We start from the raw sequence: 25,349 nt of genomic DNA, 5'->3' as shown, positions 1-25,349 counted from the left end.
AGCCCGGCTGCCTGGGCCCCACAAGGCTGAGTCACCTGATAGGAGCCAGCCACAGTTGTTTAACTGCAGTGTAGACGTACCTAAAATGTTCCCATAACACAAATGATGATGATACATAGGAGTACGTGCATGATTATATGCACCCGTGCAGAAGTGTCCATATATATGTGAATACAAACGTAAGAATATGGGAGCACATATAAGAGCATTTAGACCAAAGAGACTACTTTTCATGGTGAAATAATCTGCCATATTAATAGCCAAATTACAGAACCTTAACCCAAAATTAACCAGCATTTGTTTTAGTTTCTTGCTTGGGAGTTTGGATAATGCAGCTTTGCTAGCTTTTATTTTTTCTTTATTTGCACTGTGCAATGGCACAATCCCTAATATAATGCCAGCTGCTGAAAAGAAACGGGGTCTGGCAAGGAGGCTGGAGGACAATCTCATCGGGGTTCCACTCTGATGTCTAGGCCGCATCCCAAGAAATGGATTATGCACTTGATTAATTTTGTACAACACTTTCACTTTCACTACTTTCCTGCCACAAGTGCCGGCGACTGGACTAGATGACCTCTCGAGGTCCCTTCCAGTTCTACGATTCTATAAGATGTAGTATGCTATAACACACACGGGTAAGTGGTTGTTTGGTGGTCGTTGCTGCTATTATTTGCTTTAAGAGAGAATCCCTGCTCAGTGCTCTTAAGGAAAGCAAAGATCTTTCCACGAGTTCCCAGTTCTAGCCACTGCCAATATGCACTGGGAGGAAATTCCTTCCTTAGTCCAGTGATCAATTTTACAATAAGTACCTGAGCAAAAATCACTGTCATTGAGCATCTAAATCCTATTGGTTAATTACTGTTACCCAAGTCATTGTCCGTGCTCAAGCAACATTCTTATTGAAGCCAATGGGAATTTTGCCAGAATAAGGACTTCAGGATTCAGCCCTTTCTTCTTCAAAATAGAACAATGATCAGTGGTGCCATGCGAACAAAAATAAGGATGTAAAGAGTGAATGACACTTAGCACCAGCCATTAGATTACATGGTAACCATAGTAACAGCCCATTATGAGTCTAGGTACCTGAAAACCCAGGTAATAGACTCTGCCTTCAATTTTTCTCCCTGAGAAGATAGGGGAGTTTAGCAATCAAAACAGTGTGACAGGTTCATTTACTGGTATCTAGTGACTTGAGAATGGATGAATAATTAATAAGGCTTCCCATGGCTTTAAAATGTCTCTGCTGGACTTGTTGCAGTCAATGGGTGGGAGGATGTATTGATCAATCTTGTACTGGCCTGTCACCAAACTGTTCGTTCCCATATGTGTTTGATATCAAGAAAGCAAGACCCTGAAACTGACGGTCTAGAAAACTTATTTTAGTCTGGAAAAGAGAAGACTGAGAGGGGACATGATAATAGTTTTCAAGTAGATAAAAGATTGTTACAAGGAGGAAGGAGAAAAATTGTTCTTCTTAACCTCTGAAGATAGGACAAGAAGCAATGGACTTAAATTGCAGCAAGAGAGGTTTAGGTTGGACATTAGGAAAAACTTCCTAACTGTCCGTGTGGTTAAGCACTGGAATAAATTGCCTAGGGAGGTTGTGGAATCTCCATCATTGGAGATTTTTAAGAGCACGTTGGACAAACACCTGTCAGGGATGGTCTACATAATACTTAGTCCTGGCATGAGTGCAGGGGACTGGACTAGATGACCTCTCGAGGTCCCTTCCAGTCCTGTGATTCTATGATTCCATAGAAAATGGGGCAGGGGGAAGCATGAGTCCAAGTGCCCTTGTCTGGGTCTGGGAAGGCTGAGTTCTATGGACCAGATTTTCTCCCTGGGTACCAGGCCCTTGTGCTCCCTGAGCAGTACAAAGGGACCAGAATATGGCTGCAGCTGTCCAGATAATTCCCTCAGCAAGAAAGAACTCTTGGCTGGTATACAGCTGGCAGAGCTAGTTCCTATGCCAGCCAGTCCACTCCAGCATAGGTAACATGATAGCAATGTGGAGGGCAATGGTGGAGGTGGGCACAGGGTCCCTTAGGGTACATTTACACAGCCTGCAGAAGCAAACCCCCCCAATCCAGGTAGACAGACTTGGGCTGGAATTTGGACTGTGAAGCCAGAGACACAACTTCAAAGCACGGTCTACACAGCTATTTTTAGAGCATTAGCATGAGCCCTGCTGACCCAAGCCTGTCGACCTGGGCTGGAAGGCTCTCTTCCACCAGCTGTAGAGACATACCCTGAGGGACCTTAGACAGCTTTTGTAAGTTAGAGCTGCCCTTAGGCTGTTCTAATTTAAGTTGAGACCAGAGCTGTTGCAGCTTAAGAATGAAGCTTTCCTCATCATGTGCCAAATGGATCTTGGTGCAGGAAAGAAAGTGGCCCAATGTGTTCACCTTTCAGAGGATAGTAAAGAATGGCAATTTCCCGTAGAGGCACAAAAAACAATTTGCACCTGCAGTTGTGTGTTAGCGAAAACATATGGGTGCACAACAATCTAAGTACTGGGGGTAGGTGTGCACACTATGCATATTTAACTGCCCTGGATGATCCGTGAGATGGACTTATTAATATAGTTGGTTGGAAAACTTCAACTTTTCATCAAAAACCTGGAAAATGAATATTTTTCACAGAATTCTGTTTACAAATTACATTTTTTGGTTTTACAATGAGAAATTGAAAGATTTTAAAGGAAAGCAGATTCTGTCTATGAATTTTTGTTTTATCTAATACCTCATTTTCCATCAAAAGAAGTTTTGATGGAAATTTTTCTATGAGCCCTACTTGTTAGGTCTATTCCATCTGCCTTGATCCCAATTGGGAGGGGCACCTCCGCTGGTATCGTTGAGTGAGAAGAGACTTAGACCCCAGCAGTGAGGGTAGTCATTCTAGTTTCAGTGTCCAGGCTAAGAGCAGAGAGGAAGGATTGTCCACTAGTTATGGTGCTAGACTGGGACTTGGGAGCTGTGGGGGTTAGTTCTGCTCTACCACAGACGACTCGTGTGACCTTGGGCAAGTCACTTAATCTCTCTGTGCCTCAGTTCCCTTATCTGTATAATACAGATACAATGGAGACTTCCTCACAGAGGCATTGTGAGAATGAAGATATTTTTTAAAAATGTGAATCACTCACATACTATGATAGTAAGGACCATTTAGGAACCCTAGATAGATAAGATAGTGCAAAAACTAACCAGAAAGCATGTGAAAAGTAAATTACAGTTGACCACATATTATTATAAAATAATTGTAATTACAATGTAGTTACCCACCAACTATAATATAATATAATATAGCCTACAGCAAAAACATAGTGCAATCTGAAATTACCACTAATTTATATAACCAAAATGTTTACTAAAAGACGGAGAATAATTACAATATAAATACAATTCAGTTTAAATACCTGGATTCTAATAGTGCATCTATTAAGAATAACTTCAAAGGCAGTTATATAATCATGAAGTTAACTTTTGGGTCATATGAATTAGCATTAATTATGTATTGGAAAACAAAACTAGAATATAATTACACTCTAATTGCAAGGTAACTATAGTGTAATTAGTAATAGTGTTATAAAGAATTATTATTGATTTTTAAACCTCTTTCAATTTTAGTAATCTACAGCGTTGCTAGTAACACAGGTGAAAACTTTTTAAAATATATGGTAGAGCTTGTTGAAAAATAGGAATTTTTTTTGAGAAAATTGCCCTTTTTAAACAAATTTTGATTTTTTTCTAACCAGCTCTAATATATGGGTTTCATCTTGACACAGCCCCTTTAAAATTAAATCAGGATCTCAACACTTTTAGTTTACTAAAACTTGAATTTGTGAAGATGTGTGGTTCTTTTTAACAACCTGACTATTCTCTTTTGACTGGTTTCTAATGAACAGAGATTTCTCATCACTGATATTTTCCAAAGGCAAATATCCCAGAGAACTGCACTAGGCAAAACATTGTAGAAATAGTGCTGGACTAACCACTGCACCTGAGGTAAACTAGCATGAGGGACATTATTTAGAACAGCTGCTGTTTGCAAACATTTCAGGCTTTCATAGAGAGTAATTTGTGTTTGTCTGTTAGCTCCATTTAGTAAATGACTCCACACCTTATACTGCATATTAGATATTCACAAGCCAACACAGCTGGTGAAAACATCCAGATTTGGGTTTAAAGCGTGTTCATAGCGTTGCATAGCTTTCCCACGTGTAGGAGATAGTCAAGATTAAAATAAAAATCATAGGTCCCATTAGCAGTTATGTTAAGGCCCCTTTACACTGCTTTGGCATCACGCTCTACCAGAGTAGTAGCATAAAGGGGCTTTAGTATAAATGAGAATCAGAGCCATATATATATATATATATATCCCTAGGTTACTTTAGGTTTTCAAAACTAAAAAAGGCATTGGGGTTCCTTTGAAAATCCCAATTTAAAAGTTCAAGTACTCACATCTGTGCCCACAATTCAATTGTGGGTGAAAAATGTGGATTGTGCCTGCTAACTGAGCTTAACCAAGGGAGCCATACTTTTGCAAATTCACCCCTTTATATCATGTTCCTTAACAAGTTTAGGATCATTCAAATACATTGGCTGGATCCTTGGCATAAGTCTACTGAAGTCCATGGAAATATGTTGGCTTACACCAGCTGAGGAACCGGCTCCATATATGTTTATGCTACATTTATATACAACATTGGCTAACAGCTACAACAGTTATTTTCCATCCTCAATATAAGGAGACCCTCAAGTATCTCAGATACTTCTGTGTGATTATTGTTGGAAAAGGGTCTTCCCCCCTACAGCTGGCTGTCTTTGAAAATGCCAATATACTAAGGATTAATATCTAAGGCACATAACCCCTTGCTCAGTAATGTTTAAATCCACTAACGTAAGCTCATATAAGAAGCTTGTGAATGATTCTAGTTCTGTGGTATTAGACTGACAAGGAACCACCAACTCCTCTGAAGATACTGAAGCAGTAAGGCCCTTTCCAAAGTCAGGGCAAGATCCCAGCACTCTGCCCCATCCCTGCTATGTTGTGCCCCTTGCAGCCAACCAGAAAACAACCAGAGGCAGTGTCACTTTCCCAAATCCTGTGTGAAATTCTGGTCCCATTAAAGTCAATGAAAGTTTTGCTATTGACTTCAATAGTATTAGGATTTTACCCCCGGTGCTTCCTTCCACCCCCTCCCTCCAGCACCAAAAAAAAAAAGCTTGGTCAGCCAGAAGTTATCATTGTCTACGTGCTCAGGGGCAAATGAAGACAGCATCCATGGCAGCCTATTAGCAAGGCACCTGTGTCTGATGGAACAGGAGATAACAAGCATCATTAGGGCAGCTGAGCTCAAACTGGAGAACTAGCTGATGCAGGACCTTGTAATCACCGCCATGCTCTTCAACTCAATACAAAGGTGGTAATTCAATTTCAGAGTTCTGCCTCAGTGCATCTCTTATGAGGTTAGCAGAGAATCTCTCAACTGAATTAAAGGATTTTATCAGTTGGGAGGCAGACATTATTTATATATATAAACATAATATATATATTATATATATAAAGAGAGAGAGAGACCATTTGTGTTTGAATGCGTGTGTCTGCACTATGTTCCAATCTAATTACTTATAATTGTAAGGTAGTGGGATGTGAAACACTAATTGAAAATTTTTGGTGCTTACGTCTCAGAGTCTGTGGAGAATTTGCGCGCCCATCTAGTTAATAGGAAAGGGATTGTATTTTCTAGATCATTGATTTATCATCATTAAGGGCCCAAATACAGACTTCTGTAAGTCAGCTTCAGGAATATGTTTTTTCCATTACGTTTACACTCTGTCTAAAATTGCCTCTAGCACTGTGAATGTTAAAATTGACTGGATTCAATTTAGTGTGATCGCCTCCTTGCTCTGTCAGGGGTTATTCATCTCATTTAGCTTTTGTAATGAAAGATTTTTTTGAGAGAGAGAGACCCACGCAATTATTATTAAAAAACAAATCTGAAATGTATTGATTTGGAATGATAAGAATGTCTTGATGGCAGCCCTCGTATAAAAATACTGACTCTCGCCAAGTGGAATCTCAATAACAGGCAGAACAACAGTTTATTCCCTTACATATTGCATAGAGAAGGTTTCCTTATAGGTTCCTGAAACCTTTCTTTACCATCATGTGACAGGGTGCATGAGGTGCTACAGGGTACCCAGTGAAAAAGGGGTTAACTCCAGCACAGATGACCTTTCTCCATCCCCTTGCCTAGGGGTTCATTGGAGGCTATAGAGTGGCTGGTCATGAGACAAAAGAGAGAGCATGGTTTGTGGAAAGTCAGGCTCCATAGCTAGGGATCCTATGATCTGTCTGGACAACCCTCTGGGGAGATATTAACTTTTGGGGCTGGGGGAGGGCTCATTTTCACTATTATACCCATTATTCCTTACAGGGGTGGTGAGTTATATGGGTCCATGATGGCCGGGCTCCAGCAATATTCAGGGCCCGGGGCCCGGCTCCACCAATGTTTGGGGCCAGGTCTCTCCCCCGGCTCTGCCTGCCATCCCCGCACGCCTCCCCCGAGTGTCCCCCGGCCCCCACTTGCTGCCCCCACATGCCTCCTCCCGGCCCTGGAGCATCCCTGCCTCAAGCGGGCGGCTGCCCCCTGCAGCTCTGTGTTGCACTCTGCTCTGCTGGCTCCCGGCATCAACTGCCACCGCAGAGTCCTAGTATCCCCCATCCACTAGTGCCAGGGTAGGCTGACCCTGACCTTGCCCTTCTGCCTCGGAACCTTCCCTTTTCTGGCGAGACCCTTCACCAGCACAGGGGGCTCCCCCGCCCACAGTCCCCACTCCTGCCCCATGCTGGGCAAGGGACAGCCCCACCTCCAATGAGGCTACATTGAGGGGCAGCTGCAGGGGAGGAGGTGCACATGTGATGGCAGCCCTCCACATTGCCATCACCCACCACAGGGGAAGCAAGGGGGCTTCTTGGACCTGACAGGGACCCTAGAAGCACGTGCAGTGACAGTGGTGTGAGATAAGTGTGCTGCCGGGGGGCCCTCCCCTGGAGCTCGCTGCTGCTGGTGGGGAGAGGGCTCTCTGGCCCCAGCCCTGGGGCAGCCTGAGCCCCTCCCACATCCCTCATCACCTGCCCCACCCCAGAGCCCTCACATTTTTACATTATATTAAAAATATATATATATTGGCTTACAAGACGGGGGGGGGGCTGGACTTGGACCTGTTCTGGGCACCACCAAAAATTATACAAACCTGCCGCCCCCGATTCCTTAAGAAACAGACCTTTCTGATTGCTACTCCTTTTTTTTTTTCCTGCTGAGTCATCCTGCCTGCTTTCTCACCCACATACAAATAAATATTACAGTAACCGGTCAAAGGACTCTGACACCCTTGTGTAGTTCAGTGGTGTGGATCCGTGTCTGCGGAACACTGCAATGATTTCTTCTTAAGAAGGCACCTTTTCATTATCAGTAATTGCTGTGAAGCAAGATTTCCAAATGACCCTAAACACATGGAAATTTACTAAGACCTCACCTAATGGGCCTAAAGGTGTAGCGAAATCCAATGGCTGGGAGTCAACACTAGATAAACTCAGGCTAGAAATAAGATGTAAATTTTTAGCTGTTAGGTCAATTAACTATTGGAGCAACTTACCTAGGGATATGATGGATTCTTCATAATTTGAAGACTTTAAATCAAAATTGGAAATTTTTCTAAAAAAGAGACCTTTGTTCAACCATAAAATATGGCTTGATGCAGGAGTTACTGGGTGAAATTCTATGAGCTGTGTTATGTACTCAGAGAGTACTTATGAATGGTTTCCTGTCCAACTGGAAGGGTGCATCTAGTGTGGTCCTACAGGTTTCAGTCCTGGGTCCAGTGCTAGTCAATATTTTCATTAATGACTTGAATAATAGAGTGGAGAGTATGCTTATAAAATCTAGAGATGACACAATGCTGGGAGGGGCTTGCTTGTACAAATTTTGTGCAGTTTGAGAGTCAACTGAAGTTGTCACCATCTGATGGTTGCTCATTGGCATGTACATAATGAGTTTGATTGGTCTCAGTCTCATTCTAAGTAGAGAGCTATCCTCATCATAAAAAATATCACCACACTTGGCACTACTTGTCACCCTTGTCAGTACTCTTAGCAGAGAAGCTAAGGACTGAATGGGACATGGGTGCCAGGATGCCAACTTCTCTCATTCCTAAAAATGCTCCCTTTGGCCTGGTCCACACTAACCCCCCACTTCGAACTGGGTCAGGTGTGATGTGGGGGAGCTTGCATTGCTGTTTCCTATGCTCTATCTGATCAGTGGATAAAGAGAGGGATTCCCTCTTCAATGCTGATTATCTCAGCACTTCAAGCCTGATCCAGAGCTCACTGAAGTTAGCAGAAATGCTCTCACTGACTTCCCTGTGCTTTGGATTAGGGGATACATGCCCATGAGTGCACACAAATCCTTGGACAACAGCATTGGTCTTTATCCCATACCCATCAATTTCACTGCACAGGGACTCGAGAGAACTCCCTGCTCTGGACGGACAGCATGAAAAAGACTTTCATGAATGGTGGTTTTATCATTTTCAGGGCAACAGAGCAGCAAACCCACGAGATCCAGAAGGGTAAGTGACCTTTGGGTTCCTCTAATATCAGCTGAGGATGCTGTTGACAAATATTCTGTATGGAAAGTGAAAGGACATCATACAGTGGGGGAGCAGAAGAGGAAGAAAGTCTATGTAACTCACATTGTCGCCAAAGAAATAAATGAATAATGTAGCAAGTAAGGCAGAATATTAGTGTCAGAGGTGTAGCAGAGGGAGTGAGAAGGATGGTCTTGTGGTGAAGGCACTGGAGTGAGACTCCAAACACCTGGTAAATTCCTAGTTCTACCATTTCCAATGTAACTTTGGACAATTCATTCAGTCTCCTGCCTGAGTTCCACATCTATTTATGAGCCCCAGACCGGATGCCCTCTAGGTGCTGCACAAAATAAAAGTAATTAATAATAATCTGTACAGTGGGGATAATACTTGCCTCCCTGACAAGGGTGGTATGAGGATATCTAGTGTGATGCTCACATACTTTGGTATGGGGGAGCCATATAAGCACCTACCTAGGTAGGTATGAAGATTTGAACCAAGCCAAGCCTACTTGCTCTGACATATTAGAGCCTGTCTCAACACTTGTATTTTTTTTTTTAATTCATAGGGTTGGAAGGGACCTCAGGAGGTTATCTAGTCCAACCCCATGCTCAAAGCAGGACCAATCCCCTGACAGATTTTTACCCCAGTTTTCCTAAATGGCCCCCTCAAGGACTGAACTCCCAACCCTGGGTTTAGCAGGCCAATGCTCAAACCACTGAGTTGTATTATTCCCCAAACACTCACCTGCCTGCACCCTTTCTGAGCATTGTTGTCTGTTTTATTACCATAGTTACCCTGTGTCTAGTTCACTATTGATGCTCTCACCTAGCATCTTCCCCTTTACAGTCTTTAAAACAGCTGAGATTATAAGCCCTTTGAGGGCACTAAACAAAATCATACCATCTGGTGGCCTAAATCCAGCTCAGACATGGACAGGTGTCTACATCGCACCTCAATGGCTATCACTGATTGTCTCCTTTTGTGTGAGTCTCAGGAGAGAAGCCAAAGATGTAACAGGCACAGAGAAAGAATGTACTTCTCATCTCTTGATATGGTCCCTTGACATCACGAGTTCTTTAATTGTAAACTAACAGGGGCCATTTTTTGTTGTTGTTCTGTGTTTGTACATGACGTAGAACAATGGGATCCTGGTCCATTACTGGAGCTCTTAGGTGCTTCCCACAATACAAATAATAAGATTGAGGCACCTTGATAGGGGCCCCTCTGAGGGAAGCTAATCTTGCTAGTGCCAATGCTGTACCTGATCAATAAATCAATAAAAGACTTTCGTCTCCAGTAGAGCTGGTCAGGAACTGATTTTTCCCTGCACAAAAAATCATCCAGTGTCTTTGGCTGAAATTTTTTGTCAACATTTTTGGGAGATTTGTTGAAAAAACAGAAGTTATTTTGGTTTTGAAGTTTTCACTTTTCAAACCAAAAAAAAAAAAAACCCAATAAAATTAGAACTTTTTTGGGAAAATTTGCCTGCTGTCAAAAAGAAAAAAAAAAGAAAAGAGCATTTTGACAGAAAATTTTTGACCAGTTCTAGTCTCTTGTGCTGTTGCATCTTTCACTAGCATTAAATTCCCTCTTTTTTTTTTTTTTTTTTAACATAGAAGCATTCTAAGAGAGAATAATTAAAAACTCTCTCAGGTCACTGGGCATCTCCACCCTGCAGAAATGAAACCAGAATAAAAGGGATGAGTCTTAGTCCAAGTAATGAATGCCTAGTGATAAGAGCACATCCCTCCGGTTTGGTGTGAAAACTTCCATTTACTAATATTCCATCATCAGTTTGCAGGACTTGCAAAATTATTCTTAATTGAATAAATGCCTCTGGCCACCTCCATGTTATGTTCCTGGAAAACTCCCTACATCTATTAAACAAACCTCAAAAGAATTTGTGCATCAAAGGAAGCCCTGGCTTAGTCAAGATCAGTCAGAGGGTAGGTCAGGTTATTTTTCATGAGCTTTTACAGATTCACTGAGCCTCACAGCAAACCCTCCTGCTGACTCACACTCCCTGGTATCTCTTACTCTTCTCACCTTCCCCTGGCACAACCAGCTACCTCCACACCTGCCCTTCCATCGCTGCAAATCTTGTATGAATTTTCCATGTGACTTCTTGCAGCAGGAGCCCTGTGGAGGAAGGAATGCCAGTATATAAACATTAGGCTGATAGGAATCAAATTTGCAGTTAAAGTCCTTGAAGAAAGGACCTTTTCCTGTAGCATTAGCTCTTGTACATCTTGGACTCCTCAACCAACCTGATAATGCTGAATGCTGCTGATTGCTAAATACCTCTTGAAGAGTGCATGTTAGAAGTCAGACATTTACACTCATCCAAACCAATCTGTGGAAATCTAGTGACAAGACATTCTTACATTTACAGAGCTATTAAACTTTCTCCCCCGTTGGCTGCAGCTAGCTCGCCCCAGGCGCGTGTTCAAGCATTGACAGTGTTACAAGACAGAACAGAAGCTCAGAGATGATGCTAAAATGTACTTGATTATTCCCACTCTGCAGCCAGCCCTCATACTTTTGTGAGGCTTTTAAATTATTATGTTTATTTAATTGGGTTTATAACGGACTACCAATAAGAACCCATCCAAACTGTTCCAGGAGCCTTTACAATAACTAAAAACCCAAGGATCAAAATAGCCCATATTTAATATCTATAATAATCCCATCAGAACTCCATAAACAATCCCCTAGAATTACATAGAACCCCAAGACCATCCTTGGGGGTTAGCGGTTAAGGCAGTAGCCTGGAACTTGTGAGATCTTAGTTCTTTTCCCAGCTCTGCTATAGCCCTCTTTGTTGACCTTGGACAAGTCATTTTACCTCTCTGTGCCTCATTTCCCTCTTTCTAACATGAGGAAAACATCTACTTTAATGATGGGAAGCTGAGGGGGGAGAAAGTAAAGCTAAATCAACTGATGTTTGTGATGTACTCAAATTGATAGGGAGATTACCTGCTTCATCCCCAAATGTCAGAAAAAACAAGAGGGGATTACTAGTAATAGCCCATCATTTAAAATGGGAGGGTTTTACCTGAGTGCTTCTGCTGATCTCCACTGTGGCAGTTACTGTAAGGAGACAGGCAGCTACTGTTTGGATTCTCTCCCAAATCCTTTAGGGCTTTCAAGATCCAAATGGATTTGATAGAGGCTTAATGGAAAGGCATTCAGAATGTTTGCAGTTTTTATTGCTCTCCCATTGACTTGCAATTCTAATGGTCAATGCAGTTTGTATATTGACATATGCTTAATCAATGCCTAACAAACTAAGAGCAAAAATTCCACTTCTCCTCCAAAACTGTGCAAGGTTTTGTATATATTTTGGCTGGCTACAGCCTGGTGGCCTAAGAGTAGGTTCCCAAACTGTCAGGCAAAAGACTTAGGGAAAGATTCTCTGCTATTTCCAATGGGTGCAGCAGGAAGAGGGTGCTGTTAAACTAAGGAGCCAGTTAAAGCTCGCTGACATTTTTTTGGTCCCAGCCCCAGCATAGCGTAGAGCAGCCTGGGGACAGATATAAAATGTACCACGTGGGTGCGGCTCCCTAGGGGCTATCTGCCTGCTGGGGATTGCCGCAGCGCATCACTCTACTACAGGTACGCCTCTTGCCCAAACCAAAACACCTTCTGCACTGAGGGCTGCAGACAGGGAGGCATTGGTGTTGGCTTCGCATCCATTAGGGATTCCCCTACATCAGGGAATTTAGGGCAGGTTTCCATTCCCTTTGCATGTCCTGAAGGGCGCAAAGTGAGTGGAAGGAGGTTGTGAATCTGACCCTATGGCTTGATGCTTGAACTCAGGCTCTTACTTCCCTGGCTGGCGGAGGCTCAGAGGGAGTGACTCATACGAACTGCAACCTGTTGTCCATGGAGTCTAGTGGCCGGACATAATGTTCCCCATAACTGATGGCTGTTTCAGTGTCCAGCCACAAATAGCACAAGCAGGGAGGTGACTTGAAATAGAAGGGAAAGGGCACGTTCACTGCTGGCAAAAGCAGATGCAGCTCCAGTTAAGTCAGTGAACTCCAGCAAGCTGCCAAAAGCTCGTACCGAGCTTGTCTCGGTTGGAAGCTGCTCTTTGCTTTTCATGTATGACCCTTCTGGGCCAATTATTATGCCCCTAGTTCCTGGGATATTTGAGAGACTGTCTTGTGGGGGCGGACATGGAATACATAAAACACACCAGAACATTTCCAGATGCCATTGGGGTCGGAGGACCCAGCAGCAGCCAGATAGCTACGATTTCTGCTGCCTGCAGCTAACAGTGGGGGGTGGAATAAATTGCACATATACATGACTTGTGGTAAAGTGTCGCAGCAAATATAGCAACTGTAATGGAGGAGTTGAAAATGCTACAGTGCAGCCTAATGAAGAGTGATTACAGTGCGGACAGCTCTCTGTGTCCTGGAGGAAGCTAATTTCATGGTAATCAAACTATCATGAATTGAGGAGACAAAATACTAGTATTGTACAGCAGCAACAACCACCACCGCCACTGCCCACCTTCCTGCAATCTGCAAACAACTTCAAGGCCAGTTCTCAGAGGCTGCCATAGCCCTGTTAGTTTCAGGCAAAGAGAGGGATGCTTCCCTTTTGTGTATGTGCAAGTCTGTGTGAATGTATTTGAGACATGGTTTAGGATATATAACTCAAAGTCCATACGTTTACTATTAGAGACTGAATGTTCACAGGCAATGGCTACACGATGCAAAGCCACCAACAGAGCATGATGCAATAAGATAGTATGGTACCACCTTAATTTAGGGTTTTTTCCTTTTAATGAAATACAGCTACATGGCAGGGTGTTTGCAACTGGGGCAATGCTCATAGCCTGATGCGGTGTTAGTGTGATGCATTCATATTATTGTCTGGATTAACAGGAGCTGACCTAGGCTGTAGCACTTCTCAATGCTACCATAGTGCAATTTACATCCAAGTCCAGAAGGGCAGTTGTATTTTCAGAGGCACATTTAAGAGGTGCTAAGAAAAACCAAACTCCTGACAGGAGTCAGGTAACGGGTGGATAATGCACAAACCCATTTGCTAAACACCACTTGAAAAATCACAGGCAGCATAATTGACTTTTGCAGCTCAGATAATGTAGGTCACTGATTTAGTGTACCAAGAAAATGAATGTACATTGGAGTGAAAGACAGAAGGGAAGTAATTACAAAGTATAGATTAAATAACCATCAGATAACAAGCATAATAATAAGCATAAATACAGTGGAGATAGAGAAAAACAATTTGTTAAATGGATTGTAGCTGAGTTCTGAGAACCTGTCGGCCTCAGATAATGTTGTGTTTTCTCCATGAAGTTTGCAGTGAATAAAGTGTTCTCTCTCGTTTGGGGGATTTATATCCTATTTCTTGTGGTTTCAGCTTAGAGCTTGTTCAGGCTAGAGCGTTATTAAATTAGCACCTGGTTTCATAAGCAGAGATCTCTTTACTCTTCCAGAAATAGGAAGAAGCCAGGAACTTTCAAACAAATAAGAACAGTAATGGTCCCAACCTTGCACAGGGCTGAGTTCCTGCAAAGACTTAATGGGGCTTTGGATCAGGCCCAAAGAAGATTTTAAAAAGCAAGGGACTTGGGGGGTTGGTAATGACACATCAAACCATTCACCTCCAGGTCATTGGTATCAATCCAGCCCAGATCAATAGTGCTCAAAAGTCATCATCATCAGATGATTGTTCAGTGGCCTGTGTGAAATAAATATGGAGGGTTTTCTGCTCATTTCCTAGCAAACAGGAATGTTCACATCACACAAAATCATCGTCACACCCAGCCACCTTGTTGGTAGTGAGTAGGGAGGTCAAGTATCAAATGGGATGGGCAGACTGCCTTCAGTCCCCTACAGGAGGGTACCTTCAGGCCAGGGCTACGTGACACCTGAGAGGATGGGTAGGGGAACTTTTACAGCTGCTGTCTGTGCTGAATCAGTTCTAGAGCTTTCATAATCCAGGGTTGTCAAATCTGGTGTCTTTCACATAAAGCACTAAATCCCCATTATTTATTTTTTTAAATGTTAAGTTAAAAAAAAATATTACTACTGGTCATGAGGTAGACAGAGCTGTGAATATGCACTGGAAGCCTTTTAAAAGGAATCTCATGGAATTGCATTAATTGCGTCCCACATCTAGATTCACTGAGATTGCACCATAGTTTGTAAACACAGGGAAGAGCTGGACAAAATTGATCAGTGTCAATTTCTGACGAAATTTTTCACTGAAAATTCAAATTTCAACCAAAAAATTGTCATCAACGGTCTAAACACAGTTTTTGTACTAATAACTATGTCAAGGCTGAATCCCCACTCTGTCACTTCGACTGCAGAAGGTGGGTGCCCGCAAGGATTCTAAAAATTAATACTTGCCACTCCAGACTTGTATTAAACTCCCAAGGTTACAGCTTTTCTCTGACCTTGGCTTGGTAAACGCTGCCACCACTCAAATGCAAAAAAACCCTTGGACACAGGAAGGAGCACTTGGGTATTTCTCCCTTGGGATACCCTCAGGCCCTTTCACCCCCTACCCACTTCTGGGGAAGAGCTGAGAAAGAAAACAAAGGAAATTAGCTGTTGCCATCAGCTAATCAAACAGCATATGCACAAACATTTTAGGACTCCAAAAATCCAATCCTGTTCTTAAAAAAGGTAAATTTTATTAAAAACAAAAAGGAAGAAAATACATCTGGAACTTAGGCTTTTGCTAGATTTTAAAAAAGCAATTCCAAAAAATTAAGCACCCAAAATAGCTTTCTTGAGGGTTCAGCTTAAAGGTTACAAGCAAACAAAAGCATCTGGGGTTAGCACAGAGGCGTCCACAAGCCTTAAAAAATAAACAGAAATAAACCTAATCAAATCTTTCTAAACATTCCTAATTTACTTACATATTTGGATTCTTAAAAGTAGTTCTAGATATGATCTGATGATTTTCATATCTGGGTCAAACTTTACACAGCATTCCTGCTGTCCTGTCTCTTCAGCCCAGAGAGAACAACCACAGACAAAGGGAAAGTTTCTTTCTCAATTTTAAAAGTTCTAGGCTTCCCATCCACTCTTTTGGTCAGGTGCCCACTTTCTTTTCTTTACCTGGGGGACTTTTTAACCCTTTACAGGAAAAGCAAGTAGAGAACAGCTACTAAGAGGGATTTTACAGCTAACTGGCTGGCTGGGTGTCCATCAAAGGGAGCAAGCCCCTCCGCCCCTTTCATTTATCACAAACTATGTTTTATCCATATAATTATACCGGTACAACTGCTATGATAGACACAGTATAACTTATTCACCTTCCCATACAGGAATAAACTGGCATAACTATATTAGTATAGTTAAAGCGGTACAACATTCTAATATAGAAAAGGTGTAAGAAAGTCATAGTGAGTTTAAGGCCTTGGCTACACTTACCAGCTAGTTCGACGGCTGGAAATCGAAGTTCTGGGTTCGACTTATCGCGTCTAGTCTGGACGCGATAAGTTGAACCCGGAAGTGCTTGCTGTCGACTGCGGTACTCCAGCTCGGCGAGAGGAGTACCGCGGAGTCGACGGGGGAGCCTGCCTGCCGCGTGTGGACCAAGGTAAGTTCGAACTAAGGTACTTCGACTTCAGCTACGTTATTCACGTAGCTGAAGTTGCGTACCTTAGTTCGAATTAGGGGGGTAGTGTAGACCAAGCCTAAGAAAATAGAGTGGAGTCTGAGTTAGTGTAATTTACATGTTGAGGAGGTACAAATTCCATCAGCTTGCTCTCCCTTAGAGTCACCTCTGAATTTGGCTCTATGTGATAAAATAGAATTTCACAAGGGGCATTCATGAAGAAGGGACCCCAGGAGAATCCTAGAAGTTGTGGGAATGTGGAATAAGGATGACAGCAGTCTGCAATGCACTTACATGCCCCTTGGAAGCTCATTATACACAGTGGTGTTGGAGGAGGCTGCCTACCCCTCTGTTTGGTTCATCACCAGGTGGGAATTGAGTGCACCAATGGCACCTGGGAATAAATAGGATTTTGGGTGCGGCAGTGCTGAGAGAATGCAGAGTCGGTCAACACTATGCTCGGCTGATGCAGCAACTCATGGTATCAGGTGCCATCAGATGGTTGAGGGACATCTACATAGAACACATCACCAGACATCGGCAATACCAGGAGGGATGAGCTAGAGTGCTGATGAGAAGCGCAGTCAGGAAAATAACTGAAATACTTTCCTCATGGATTGTATTTTCTAACTGGACAACCTACCCTAATTCTCAATTACTGAGGGACAATCTCCACTCATTGATATATTTTGCTTTCCACAACCAAATCTCTGTACAACTTTTCATGAATGATGTACCCGAGTATTCGGATTATAATATCTAAACTGTATTGTTAAATCTATTCACCTACATTTGGGTTATTACTGATTATGTACTCTATGTATCATGACTTTTCAAAACAAACTTTGCATTTGTGGATAATGTAAGCACTATACCCAGATGTACAGACACTCTTTTCTCAACTTATGTATTATATAATTTTTTTAACATTAGATTTAATAAAAATTCTAAATTTGTAAGTGGAAGCAAAGTTCAATCCATGCAGACACTTGTCCCATTGTTTAAAAGATGGCCAATATCCTGCTTAAGCCACGACCATGTGAGGTGCTAAGCATTTTCAATGCCCATAAGAATTAAGGATATCTGAACACCTCTCAAGATCATTCCCTTAAGGCAATGGTAACTGTATTGCCCCTGGCTTGATATCTTCCATTTTATCAGACAGAGAGGCAGCTAATCCACATGCACAACACCCAGAGAGTCCAACAAACAGACCTTTACTGCCATTCATTCACAGCACATGTGGATGGAGTGAGAATGAAGCAGAATCCTACCTTGGAAGACCTCATTCTACCATATTGCTTTAACAAGGAAGGGCACTGACTCACTCCATGGTGCAGAACACAAGCTCTGACAGATGTCCTTCTTGAGCATCCCTCTCTCCACAGGCAGCTCCTGGTTTATGGCTGGGATGGGATCATCCTTGTCCTTTGCTGCTGCCTTCATTAGCCAAAGCCTCCTTTGAATGACAATGAATTCAGAAGGGGCTCGGGCGAAAGGAATAGCAATTTGCTCACAGCTTGATAATTATGCACTTTTCAAAATAAATTAAAGCTGGGACTAATGACAGCACAGTGTTTTCCGAAGCCCTGGTTAAAGAGCCTTTGGAATTCATTTGCACCGTGTTTCAAAGCAAGGCCCAGAATGCTTACCAGACAGAATGTTTCACCTTAGCTCGAATATGGAGGGAGATGAAAGAAGAGAGAACAGTCTCTGCTCATTGGAAATGGCATTTGGAAATGCCTGGTATATCCTAGCTTCCTTTCCTCAAAGAATAAAGACGTCTGAGAGGGAAATAGAGATCATTTTCTTTAGTGGTCCCTTGCTTTGGGTTACCAAAAACAGGAAGTCTGCAAGACCAATTAAATGAATCAGGCATCTGGAGATCCATATACATGAATGGTTTCAGAAGAAGGATGGATATCAAAAAGAACCATCCAACTCTCACTGTCTCGAAATTCTGGAGTTTAAATAAATAGGGGACAGATCAGAACAATCCCCTAACCCCAGTTACTTTCCATAGTTCAAAGCACCCAATCATTTTAGAGGACTCAATGCCTCAGTCCCATCAACCGCCTGATGTTGGAAAGGTGCCCAAACTTTAGAACATTGAAGAACATCTTAGCAACTTGCCACTTGATATAAGGAGGGGAGAAGAGAGCACTTCACATATTTATGCCACAGAGGTCAGATTCCGAAGACCCTACCTTATAAGGTGCTAACTTGCAATCAGACACTCTGTGTTACAATAAGGCTACTGCAGTCTTTGGAACTGTTACTGTAGAATACTATAGCTTTTTATCAGGATAGTTAATCTCCCCTCTAGGACAAACATTATATTTCTGTTATAATTCTGCTGTTTTAACAGCTTGCATACATTTAAAAGGGCAGCTCTACATAATAAATTGCATTTGTGTAATCAAATATTTCAGTAGATCAGATTAGTTTTAATCTGTTTATTCCTGTGATTCCTTCTCCATCCTGCACAAATCACATGAGAGGTAGTGTGACTTTAAATAACTGGGGCTTTCCAGCTCTCCGGCTGACATGTGCAAGCAATTAATGCAGATAAGCGAAGATGGATTTCACAGGAGGATTGCAGCTCCGTGCATCCACTTTACAATGTTTGCTTTTCCGCACACTGTGCAAAGAACAAGGTTGCGGGAGACAATTGCTGTTCTCTTCCTAACTGCTCAGAGTGGGGTATGGAGACTGCGGAGCAGAGCGAGAAATCCTGTCCACTCAGATGCATTTAGATATATGATGCACTTAAAGAGGGAAAAAAATTGGCCACACTGGCAAAACAAAAGCTCAGGTTTTATGTTGTAAATAATAAAGGATAGTCCAGCTCTAAAGAAGGGGCTGAGATACAAGCTTCAGATTCTGAGCCTCATGCTGATGCTTCCCTGAGTTTGGGAGGGTTCAACTCTGGGGCTTTGGCTTGCTCCATTAGAGTTAGGCAGGACCAGGGGCAATGTTCAGATATGTATTTCAGTTCCCCCAAACGTCAAGTATGGTTAGATCTCGAGTTTGGTTCGGGTCCCTGCTATCTGTCTGTCTGTTGTATCCTGCTGCCCATCACTGTAGTATCTGAGCACTTTCCATGTAAAAGCAATAGCAATAGCTAGGTCCCCTTTCCTTTATACAGTTTGGGATTGAAATCAATGCAGCCTGCTCCAGTTGAAACAGTTTCCCTGGACAGGTTGAGAGGCATTTCTATGAATAATTCATGCAGGCCTCTGTGTTCCATATTCAGAGGAGAGGGATAAGGATCGACTAGCTAGATAAACTGCCACTGCCTGATCCATGCTTGTGGATTTCCAGGTGCACATCATCATCATCATCATCATCAATTAAAAACAATAATAAATAATAAAAATCAAAGCTCCGGGAACCAACCAAAAGAAAGAGCCAAACACTTAGAGTGAAAGTCAAGAGCACTACCCTCCACTGGCCTGCTTTCTCCTAAGCAGGTGGGGTGCTGTATTTATATAGGAAGTAGAATGTCGCTAAGGTAACATTGTGCAGTTGGCTGATGTAGGCATGGAATTAGCTCATGCAGTTTTCTGGGGAGGCTTCTGCACCAATCAGATGTGGCTACCGTGCCATTCTGACCTGCTATGGGTGTTTTTACTGTATGTTCCATGCAAAAGAACTAGGGCCCCATCCAACAGGGATAACAGAAGGTAAATTTCAAAGAAGTGCTCTCAAACTGTTAAGTCATTTGTATTTTTGCTAGTGTAAATATTTAAACACACATTGCACAAACACACCACACACTATCAATATACTATTCCATGTGCAGACATACAACACTGCATACCACATACTAGAAACACATTTACACACACTCCCTGCCGTACTACATGGTACACTCATGCTCACCCACACACACAACATACAAAGGCTCACGCACAAACAGCATGCACTTGCACCCAAACCACACACATCACTCTGTGCACAAGATCACTTTGCAGTTACACTCCCATCCAGGCATCATGCACATATACACACACAAACCAGTGCATGTGCATACTGCTATGCACATATCAACCACATACCAGACACCATTAACATTTTCTCTTACACACACACTCTCTCTCTCATACACACACAATCACACCAGAACAAGTTAAATCCTGGTCCCACTGAAATGTATGAGAGTTTTGCCAGTGACTTTAGTGGAGCCATGATTTTTATCTCTCACACACTAGTGCATATATATAACAGTACATGCACATGTAAATGCCATGAATGTTTTCACACACATATATAGTGCACATCTATAGAAGTACATAACGCACACCAAACACTATGAATATATTCACTCACACATGCATTAGTGCACATATGCAGCAATATGCAAACACATTTGAATCACCTTTCATCAATTCATCTGGTAGCGAGGAGGCCTTTCTCAAGAGTGTTAGATCTGGCACTGGGCCGAGAAGCAGGGGACAAACCTGGAGGATCAGGAAACAAGCAGCCAAGGCCATAATAGAGTTTGAACCTCTTTTTCAAGAATAGAAAAGCAAAAAAAAATTCAAGGTAAAACGCAAGATGCCCAAGAAGTGTTGAAAAAAGTCAGCCAAGGTTTGATCATATGTTAGCTCAACCATGTGCTTTGCTGCATCTTAAAATCCAAAGCTGCGTGGAGCAAATTGTCCCTCGGAGGCTATGGATAGTTGGACATGTGGTCACATTCCAAGAATTTTTTTTGTAAAGTTTCTCTTTTAGCCAGTTCCATTTGTTTTGTTTTCATTTTTCAGGGATCAACTGAGGATGCACAAACCATTTCTGCTTCTCTATTTTTCTCCGCTTGGTCTAGACAGTCTATTTGAATTGGTATTCAGGGTGAGAGACAGTCTGTAGGGCACTCTATTCATTCCCAAATGAACTGGTTACAGTTGTGCTGAGGTGAACTGTTCAAGGACTCGGGGGAAGTTTTACTAGCTCTGCTGCTGGCTTGATATAGCACAATATTTTAAGGGGACCTTGGGTTTGCAAAAGACATGGCAAAGACCTGATTTTCCAAATCTTCCCTGCCAGACAAAATACCTTTAGCTCTGCCTGCCTGAGACTATAAATCTCCTGCTGCAGGGCACAAACTCATCACCAAAGGAGTCAGGAAGGAATTTCCATCCTCTTTCTCTCCATCTACAATCCTGACACCTGCAATGTCAGGTACATTCCTTTTTGGAGGTGGGTTGACTTTCTCTCAAGAATCTGGTATTGGCAACTGCAGAAGTAGTGGCATGTTCCAATGATGGCAGTAAGAGGGGACTCGGTTTTCAACCCATGGAATGGGAAGGGAGTAAGACCCACCAAACCTGAGGCTGTCCTAATATCTGCCATGAAATTCTGCAGATCTCAGTTCATATGTACCTTCATACTATTCCTTGGGCACTAACAACCTCCCCATTCTCCATGACAGCACGGCTCCTGGATTTCACCCTTCAGGGCTGTCTATCTGGCAATTTTTATCAGAATAGTCTTTCATAATATTTCAGCCTTTCAGATTTGAGCTCCAGAAGGGACCAAGAAGTGCAAGCTAGTAAGTTCAGCTGCAGTCCTTGGAGGTTTATTGTATATGTGAACTACTGCCAGTGCAAGGAAATTTCCTGTAAATCTCTTTAAAAGCCAGCCCTTCCTTATCTGCAACTTTTTCTCCTATTCTAGAGATGGGCCCAGGATGCAAAGTTCAGATCCCATCTCCCCCTCAGTACAGCAGTGTCTGAATCAGGGCTATTGGTTCAGACCTGTCTATATTTGACCAAGTTCAAATAGCCTTTTCACAAGCATATCTTCTGTTTTGATGAATAACTAACCTCAACAAGGACCCTTTTCACAAGCATGTCTGTTCCAAAGACACTGATCTACCCTGTCCTGACCTTTATGAATAGCTAAGCTCTCTGAGTCCCTGCATCCTCATCTTTGTTACCTCTTCTCCAACTCAATCCTATCCTTTTATAATAAGGTTACCAGACCTGCACACATTATTCCAAAGTTGCCCTCACTCCTAGTCCCTGGCACAGGGCAAGAATAATTTCCCCCTATTTATATTCAGTGTCTTTATTTATGCATCTCAGAATCTGGCTGCTTCTTTTACTGCTGTGCTGAAAGTTTCAAAATATTAGCTAACAAGAAGACAAGGAAGAAGAAGGCCATTTTATTTGTATGGCTCCAGGACAAAATCCCAGATCCAAACAGTCCTGACCTTTGGGGGAGTTTGGAATCTGATCCTGGATCAGAAGTTTTCACATGACACCTATTAAGTCACCAAGGGACGTGGTGAGAACCCCATGGCTTTGGACTCTTTAAATTAGGCTGGGAAAAACCCTATTAAATGTCAGGTAAAATCCTGCACTGGCTTTGGGAAGTTGGTCTTAGTGCTCTGTAGTAATAGGTTTTACATGATGCCTTAGAATGGGCTGAACCAGAGTTCAAGCTCCAAACACACCTGGATTTTGAGATGGTTCAGAATCTGGATCCCAGTGTTACTCACTGGGCCCAGCTCTAATTTATGATTTTATAATGGGCATTACAGCTCAGAAAGTCCTCTCTTTCTACACTAAAAGGATACAGGACAAGCAGGGAAAACAAGCTTCTCCCACATCCGGAAGCAATTTCCCTGCCCTGTAGAGAGCACATCTATTGGCAGTTCAGTTCAGTCCTATCTTCATTCAATTCTGGGCAGTATTGTCACCTATCCTCTAGCAACTGGACCATTTTGCACAGATCATCTAATGTCCTGCAGATTGTGTCTTTTTGGTTCCTACTAACATGGGATAAATCTTTGTAGAGGTGAAAGGCCTTGTGTCTCATTACCAAGCCTTGCAAGACATACAGTGTCCATTCCAGACAAGGAATATAATATATTCCTATGGGCTTCTTTAGCTGCAGTTTGGGGCTATCCTGCCCAGGCTGGAGCTCCAGGAGTACTGCAGCCACTGCACCATTCTTGAAGAAGATGCAGCATGTATCCCCAGACTTGCATAGATCCACATGTTTGCTAATGTGAGATAGGAAAATCCATGGCCATGTGCCCCCCTCCCTCAACACACACCTCTTTTGAAGAGGAAGGTACCACTGTTGGCACTAGATGGAGAATTCCCTAAGTGCCAGCCTGTTTGTGGGAGTCATAAGGTAGTGCATGGGGAAGGGGAGGTTCATAACAGCCTCTGCCATGTGCATCTACACAAGGACTGGCCACAATCAGACCCTTTGTTTTCAGCTGCGGCCCGCTGAGTTCAGGGGGGAGTGCCAGGCTGAATTCTCAACTTTGTGGGGTTTACCTGGTCATTCCCCCATCAGTGTTATTATTAGCATTGTTGTGGACAGGATGCACACTCCAATGGATTAGCCACTCACCCGGAGAATAGGATACCCAAGTTCTATTCCTGACTCTGTCACTGACCTGTTGTGTGACTGTCAGATAATCATTTCCCTGCCCTGTGCCACCATTTCCTCTCCTACTTTTTGCCCATCTTGTCTAGACTGTAAGCTTTTGGGGGCATCCACTGCATTCTACTGTGTGTATGTACAGCACTTAGTACAATGGAACCCTGATCTCAGTTACAGCCTCTAGATCTTACTGTAATACAAATAATTAATAATGATGCATTATTATGCTGTTAATTTTAAATTGCTTTTTTATTGTTAATACTAAAACCTATACCAACTCTAAAAAGCGCCTTCCTACCCATAGGCTCTCCAAACTCTTTTAAAGTGCACACAGGGATCAGTTCTGTTTTACAGAAATGCAGCCACCTCAGGGGTGGAAGAACGTGACAGCTCTTTAGCAGAATGCAGCAACGTTAGACAACAGCTTGGGACAGGAAGCGAAGAGGGATGCTGTATCCAAATTGCAAATGCCTCTGTATAGCTAAAGTACTAGAAGCCTGGGGCACAGAGTACCTCTATTGCTGGCCAAATCCAAAGCTCATTGAAAACAACAGAATGATTCCCGTTGAATTCAGTGAATATTGCACCAAGCCCCTACGTACATCCCCATCAAAAAACATTGCTCATATGAAATCATGCAGCTGCAGAGAAGTCCAAGAGCAAAGGGGTCAATGCATTTGAGCTGCTTCTCTGTAAATGGAATAAAAACTGCCAACTGATGTTTGTCCCTCAGCGGCTGGGATGGCTGCCCAGTCCAGTGTCAGAGAAGCATCCCAGAGGCTTGCAGCTTTCTGTAAGACCTCTATGGTCCTCGCTTCATTAACTCCTTTGGGCTGCTGCACTGCAGAGATAGGAAAGCCATCAATTATTTTTTTTCTTTTTAAATAGGGGATCGGGGTGGGGGTGGGGAGGCAGCAGACAATTAGGGGCCTCTGAACTTCTCTTAAAAAAACCCAAATGAATAAAACAGTTCCCAACGACTCCCCCGCCTGCTGCTGACATGGTAATTGTGTCTAATTTCTTAATTTTCATGCCGTTGTTGCCTTTGCCTCCTGTTAATGAGATGTAAATATGTGTTGCCAGTTTGTGGATTTGTTTAATTACAGGGTAGCTAAACTGTGATTGGCCAGAAGGTTAGTTTTTAATTTATTTATTTAACACAGAGAAGGCATTGCAAAGTTTTGTCTTAACCAGGCAGGATGGCAGAAGCATCTTCTGTTTATCTGATAGTCTCAGGGTTTTGTTACAGGGAACCATCTTGGTTTGCAACTTGCTCACTGATTAAGGTCCCTGAGCTCGACCACTGGAGCTCAAGTAAGGTGAGCAATGCACTTGCAAGGTAAACTAGCAGCTTCTTATTCAACAGCTCTCTCTGGGCCAGATTGGGATCTTTTACTCCCATTGAATACATGCCTTACACCATGAGTAAAACCAATGGAGATACTTGTGGAGCAGGATAATATTCAGTGGGAGTAAGGCTATCACAGTCTGTCCCTCTCCGCGTGTAGTGAGAATCAGGAATGCAGACTTTAAGGAACCAAATAGTATTTTGTTTGAGTACTGTTTATTCCTGCTCCCCCTGCAGAGCCAACCCAGCTACAAGAGAGTGAGCAAGAGCCTGCTGCATCTTAAGCAGTATTAGAGTTGTTTACTAAGGCCTTGCCTACACTGCCACTT

Source organism: Malaclemys terrapin, chromosome 15 (genome assembly GCF_027887155.1).
Source record: "Malaclemys terrapin pileata isolate rMalTer1 chromosome 15, rMalTer1.hap1, whole genome shotgun sequence".
NCBI classification, from domain to species: domain Eukaryota; kingdom Metazoa; phylum Chordata; order Testudines; family Emydidae; genus Malaclemys; species Malaclemys terrapin.
The sequence above is the reverse complement of the archived record's forward strand: the minus strand, read 5'-3'. Positions refer to the sequence as shown.